Source organism: Anas platyrhynchos, chromosome 4 (assembly GCF_047663525.1).
Source record: "Anas platyrhynchos isolate ZD024472 breed Pekin duck chromosome 4, IASCAAS_PekinDuck_T2T, whole genome shotgun sequence".
Lineage (NCBI taxonomy): Eukaryota > Metazoa > Chordata > Aves > Anseriformes > Anatidae > Anas > Anas platyrhynchos.
Window position 1 is genome coordinate 35,244,797 of NC_092590.1, and position 6,710 is coordinate 35,251,506.

General features: G+C 51.8%; 1 long non-coding RNA gene across 1 annotated transcript; it reads right to left on the reverse strand.

The window, feature by feature from the left end:
- Positions 1-1,400: 1,400 nt before the first annotated feature.
- Positions 1,401-5,318, reverse strand: LOC110352970 (uncharacterized). Its single transcript, XR_002402831.4, has 2 exons — positions 3,427-5,318; positions 1,401-3,229 (listed from the first exon to the last, which is right to left on the reverse strand). It is a non-coding gene; the product is annotated as an uncharacterized lncRNA (long non-coding RNA).
- Positions 5,319-6,710: the final 1,392 nt, after the last annotated feature.

A 6,710-nucleotide genomic window follows, 5' to 3' on the forward strand; every position in this document is an offset into this window, starting at 1 on the left:
TATTTGCTTACAAGAAGTGGTCCCAGTTCTACCAAATAAACTGTTGCTGTCTCATGGTGGACGGACAGCACACAGCCTCCCTCCAGCCTGCACAGGGCTCGTCTGCAAAGCTCACACTGCTCTGCCCACCTCTGCACAGACCGGGCGCTCTCCTGCCCGTTCTGAGCATGGGTAAATAACCCCACGCCTGCACACCTTGGGGTGAGTACATTTTTCATGGGTGAATACAGAGTTTCCAAGTGATCAAGATAGGCTAACTGGGAGTGGGAGACTTGATTATATAGCAGAGCTCATGGATTTCCATGGAGGCCAGGAATGCTGTGTCACAGGTGTCACCTGTGCTATTTTCCAGGACCGATTTCCAAAGGTAATTTTTTCAGTTGCAATAAACAGCCTTGGAGTAGCTCTGGAGGACCTACTTGTCCAGAAAAAATAAAAAAAATAAAAAAAATAAAAAAGGAAACCCATTTAATTTCTTGGTAAGAAACTGTGCCTGTTTGGTGAACCCTAATGAGCAGAGCCGCAGTAGTTTGTAGTAGTTTGTATCTATTTATTTTCTGTAGATCACATCCATTGACTGTTCCCTTATTGGGACAGGCAGCCAGGCAGCATCCTCACAAGCCTAACCCAATGCGAGCATCACTTCAACTCCAGCACAGTGCAGAAAAGGTGACCTGGCACAATCCACATCCCACAGCTCTCTGCCAGGCAAAAAAAAAAAAAAACACCACCATTTGGGTTCTCATGCCATTTATTTTATGCCCTTTTATCCTGCAGCTCTGCCTGTGTTCTTTCATGTAATAAACAAATCACAGGTCTTGCTTTACATATCGCCTCACATGAAATCTCTTTCCGGCACTTTGTCTAGAAAGTGCCTAGCAGACCACTGCATTAAATAAAAATGAAGTCAAGCTTGGAGCTCCCCTACCCAGAGCCCTGGGGTTTACAGAGCCTTCTTTGTGCAGTTTCTATTTCTGTCTGATTAAGCTATCTAATTCTCAAAGATTAAGCTATCTAAACTGACTGAGCACTGAAGCATTTAAAACGTAAATGCACTGAGCTTTAATCACAGCCTGCAGACTACCTCCCTCTCTCTCTCCTGCATATACGTGGGGGCTATTTCCTGGCCACTTCTGGGCATTGCACCTGCACCTGCTGGCACATGCACATCCCACAGTTAACCAGAGCACTGCTGCTGTGTAAACTGCTGGTAAAGTGCCTTGGGGATCACCCATCCGGCAGAAGAGAGGCCTAGGTGGAGGCAAACTCCTCACAGGGTGTGCGGCAGTGCTGTGGACTTTGGGGACATGGGCAGCTCACTGCACGTGTGGTCAGCGCTTCCCCAAAGCCATACAGAAGTCAGGTCACCCAGAGGTGTCACCTGGAGGGTGAAGGACAAGGTGTCCAGGCGTGAGGATGCGAGGCCGAGGGTGCAGCTAGGGCAGCAGACGTGGTCCCATCCCCCCTTCTCTGTCCTGCTGCCCCCATGGCCTGGCACAAGCCGTGGCACCCACACCAGTGGCTTCCTTGTTGGCTCGGCCTGCCTTGGTCAGGCAAAACCATTGTCAGCAAGAGGTCGGAGAGGAGGAGGAAGGCAAAAACACGGCTCTCCCATCCAAGGCCAACTTATACTCCTGCAGAAACACACCTCAGAGAAGCAAGAGTTGCAAAGTCCTCCTCTTCTCCCTCCCAGTAACACACTGTGAGAATGAGACGTCCCTTGATTTCTTTTTACATTTGTTCTCTACACAGGGAACGTTGCAAATCTGCACGGGGAGCCCTGGGAGGAGAAGACACGCTGCGGCCATCCTGCAGCTCTGGTCGCAGGGGAGAGTGGCTTCCTGAGCCACAGGCAGCATCTGCAACATCAGCTTTACCAGGCCTCCACAGGCTGCTGTCACATTAATTTGCCTAATTGCTTTTGAACCAACGTACAGTTTGGGCACCTGGAGCATCCCGTGGCAATGAGTTCCACCAATTAATTACGTCCGCCTGAAAAAAAAAAAAAAAAAAGACTTCCTCCATGTCTTAAAAAAATATCTGCCCAATGATTTCATTTAACGTCCATTAAGTCTTATGAGCAAACGGCTCCCATTCCTCCTGTTACTCAGCAGGCTGGGTACTGCTGCTGTAGCCCCAAGCCTGAACCTTTCCAGGCTGAAGCTGGCAGCTGGGGTCTCCTCACACAGAGGCAGCGTTGCATGCTGTTCCTGTCATAAGCTCCCTGCCTGTCCCCCTGCTGTGCACCCACCATCCCATTCGGTGGGAGCCAAGGGTCTTGGGCACCCCTTGAAAATCCTCGTTCAGTGCCACGGGCCGGGCACCAAGGCTGCTCCCAGTGACACCCACAGCAAGCCTTTGTTTGCCGGTGCCGCTGCCTCTGAGCCAGCAAACAGTGGGTGGCTGCCCCAGCTCCTGTGGCTGGGATCACGGGTTGAACAGAGGCAACGTGTTGGCTGGGCAATTAGAAGCGTTACAGCAATTAGCCTCTTACAGGCACTTGCAGTGGGAGCGCAGCAGATAGGAAAAGACATGACCTCAGCCCGGATCAAATAGGCAAAGCCAGCCACAGCGGGGACTTCTCCCAGAAGGCAAACAGGCGAGCTGCGGCCCTGCCAGGCCCAGCATGCCGGGCAGCCCGGCCTTTACGGCTGGCCTTTTTCTGGCTGGGCCTGTAGCCCGCCCTTCTTCAAGCGCTGTTGTTTTTCCCTTGAGCACCACAGCCGTTGCCTTCACGACGCGGCTCCGTGTGCCGAAAACACACTGCTGGCACTGCACCGTGCCGAAGCCTTGCGGCTGGGTGGCTCCTGACAGCGCCGAGCTGGTGGTGATGGCCCCTGTCCCGGGAAAGGTGAACCAGGCAAGCGCCAGCAGGGACGTTCCCATGGCAAACCCCGACTTATTTGCTGGGGCAGGGACTTTTCCTGTGGCTGACAGCATGAATCACAGCCCAAGCCTCCCGTTTTTTGGCTGAAAGCATTCGCAGGAATCGCCACTGCTCCTTCTCTCACGTTGCTCTGCAAAAGCTGAGTAAAACAATGCAGTTGTTGGCTTTGCAGGAGTCAGGCAGCTCTTCTGTTAAGCAGAGGATTTTGATCATGCCCTGTTATTTCATCTCTTTAGAATATTCACCAGACAAAGTAATTTTCCTGTCTCTGAGCAGCGCTAAGCTGTCAGGCTCCTTTTCTCTGAGCAAAAAGCAGTGCAGCATCTTCCCCCTACACAAGTGCTTTTTTGGGGGAAGAGAAAAAAGAAGATGAAAAGAGAAGAAAAGGAAAAAACAAAAACCCAACCCCTCCCTCCTCACGCTGGTCAGTTAGAGGCACACAGTTTTCCAGAGGTGGCAAGAAGAAGGAAATCGTGGCTGTTCACATAAAACCCCAGCACCCAGGAACTGCTCGTAGCGCCCAGGAGAGTCAGCCCCACCTGGTAGAATAGTTTCGAGGGGCTCATTTAGCTGCTGGAAATAAAATCCCACCCTGCAAATATCTCCCCATTGGGAATTAAGCAGCACTGGGGCTAAAACTGGGCCTCAGACAGGATGGTGGGGGGTGAAGGATGGGGGCAGAGCGAGAAGGGATTACCCAGAGCCCTCCCTCGAAGGCAGCACAGACACTGCCCATGTTGTTTCTTTAATTGCGGAAACAATGTGCTCTTTCACAGGCTGCAGGTGGCTCGGGGCATGGCAGAAAAGGGACATTATGGCTTTCCACCACAGCCTGCTTGAAAGGTTTGGAGCCCTATGCACAAAAAAGCCTTTGCTGAGGGTATGGCTGCTGCATCAAGTATCAATGAAAGCTGCGTATCTGCTGCTATGAATCCGATCGCCACAGAAAATGAATGGAAAGCATTAAGAGCAGCAAACGGTATTTCAAGCTGCGATGAACAGCATCCAATTCATCAGTGAATAGCAACCCTGGGTCAGCGAAAGAACAGCTTTGTTTGAAAGAAGTGTGGAAGTGCCTCGAGCAGTCCACAGGAGCAGATGGGCAAAAGAAGGAGCCAGAAACACCAGCACTTCTGAGATCTAGTGAGGGGCCAGCCCCGAGCAAGGCAGTCTGGCTGGCCGGGTGTGCAGAGGATACCTGGGCTGAATGCCCCAGGTGAGCTGGGTGATGGGGCTGTTGGCTCATTCACAGCACCCCCCAGGTGATGGGGCCGTTTCCTCATTCACAGCATCCCCTCATCATCCCATCCTGCTCCCAGCTGCTGCTGGGCTCCCCCTGCCCCAGGTGCCTCTGCCCGACCTCCAGGCCAGATGCTGCCTGCAGGGTGGTGACAGCAAGACAGCTCTGATAAGCTCTGATGGCTCTGTACTTAGGGGAAATCCTCTTGGCTCTTGCCCAAGGCAAGGAAGGCTCAGAGGCCTGGCTTCCCAAAGGATGCATCCAGATCAAAGCCTGCTCCCCAGCCGCCACCGCAGAGGCATCACCTCCAGCCATAACAGGAGGTTATAAAAACAAGGTCTCTCCCTGACACATCCCAGGCTGCAAGGAGGAAGCAGCTCCCAGGACCTGGCTGCCAGCATGCTGAAGGCTCACAGAAATGCTGCTGGACCATAGGGACACACAGGGACGTGCCCCAGCTGTGAGAGGCAGGGCAGCAGGCACCACTCAGCTCTGTGCCATTCTTGCCTTAGCTACAGGAGCCCGGCATGGGTCTGGGGATGCCTCCATCTGCTCCCACTGTTGCAGTCCCACAGTCTTAAAATCCAGAGCACCACAAGGCTCAGGGCCAGCTTCTCAGTGCAGATGATGCCCAAGAGTTGAGCTGTGACAGTTTATGTTGCTTTGATAATTTATATCCCGTTTTATAGCTGTTGATGTTACAACTCCTTCAACATGAAAGATGGCAAGGCCCCCGTCTTATGGAGCTTGCAGTCTAGTACAGACAGGTAAACATAACAAGTAGAAACATTAAACTTTAGGTAGGGAGTGGGGACAGGTTGAGGGAGTATGTACAGAAATTATCTTTGGCACATCAAAGAGCTGGAAAAAGTCCATCAGAGGAACCTTTAGGCTATTTATGTATTTCAGGTAGCAAGATAAAATCATGAATAATGAGTTCCTGCAGCCTCTTTGCAGAACCAGCACTGAAGCAATGCTTACAGAGGCACTTCTCTGCTCACCTATGTCCTTCACACAGGGTACAAGGAATCCTCCATGGGTTTGCCTTGCTGACTTTTAACCAGCAAAGAGAGGAGAAATAGCAAGCAGTATGGCCATGCCCTCCCCACCAAGGTTTGGTGCCTATCCATGACTTCCAGATCACAAGGCTCATCTCCCCAGCACCATCCTCGGCATCTTTCTCCTCGTCTTCTTCCTGTTTTTCACATTTCTCCATTCTTTCAGACTGCTTATTTTGAACTTTAGTCCCCAGAGCTCCCAAACTTTGTCCCTGCTCCCTCTCACCATGCCCAACCCATGCTATCTCCAGTGAAATCCTGCAGCGCAAGGCAAGCTGCACACCAAGGAAAGGAACAACCAGACCCAGCTCCAATGCAGCCAGTGCTCGCCTCTGCTCCTGCCATCAGAGAGCGAGCACATGCTGAGGGGACATGCGTGGATCATTCCCTCCAAGGCGTTCCTGCACTGTTTCTCTGGCCAGGGGGTGAAGGCCTGAGACCCATCCCTGACAGGCTTTGGAAATCCTCTGTTGCAAAACTCAGGATTTCAGCAGGAAGAAAGCAACCTGGACAACTTGCTTGTGCTACACCACTGGGCTGTAGGAGGCTCAGGCTTGTGGGGGCTGGAGACAGCTCCAGAGCAGACCTGGGGATGTTTCCCAGCTTAATTTAATTATCTTATTTGTGAGGGCTCCCGCCTAAATAAAAATTGAGCAGACCGACACAGGGTATGAACTGTTTCCAATACAATGCAAAAAATTCATCACCCAAACAGACAAACATACGTGGCAGCACAGTTTGCTGTTTCGCCGCCAAACAGACTGAGGTAAAAATGCCAGTCGATGAAATCACAAAGACATCCTGCGTTTACAGAGGCTATGCATGCTTTCCACTAGGCTGGAGGAGTTGCTTCAAGTACAAGCCTCGGTAGCCAGGATGTGGAGTGAAGTAGAACTGATGCAGGAAAAAAAAGCAGCCCCATCCGCTCCCACTGCGCCAGCCCAAGCTATGCTGTAAAGAACCAGGTTAAAAAAAAAAAAAAAAAAAAAAAAATCCAGCTGAAAAATAAGCTGGTGAAAAGCATTATTTCTTAGCCAGACAAACTGTGCAGTCTATTTCATCCTCCAGCAGCCCAGCATCTGTGGGCTGTACCAAGCCTGCCCCTGGGCAACTGCGTTGCGACTCCTCTGCTGAAGGCAAGCCATTGCAAGAGATTGCAGTCATTTTTTTAATTATTTTTTTTCCCCTGTTGTTGTTCCTCTTGCTGTTTCAGCCTGTTCACTAGTTGCAGCATCTCTTGTGGTTCCTGTCAGACCGAGGAGCTTGGTGGCATTCGCCTGGAGACGCCTCTCCTCAGACACCTCATGCTGCTTCTCTGCACCCTGCCTGCGGGACAGGCAGAGAAACCAGGGGGAATCACACAGCCTGACGGCAAACCCCACCACCACACAGCTGAGATGGTGAAGGGGCTGGCCAGCTACTGGCACACATGGCTCTGAGAGACTGCCCTCAGCTGCCTGACAAACTGAGACAACTTCCAAGGCCCTTCTGCCCTCCCTGGGCCGCTCCGTCTCCACCATTGTGG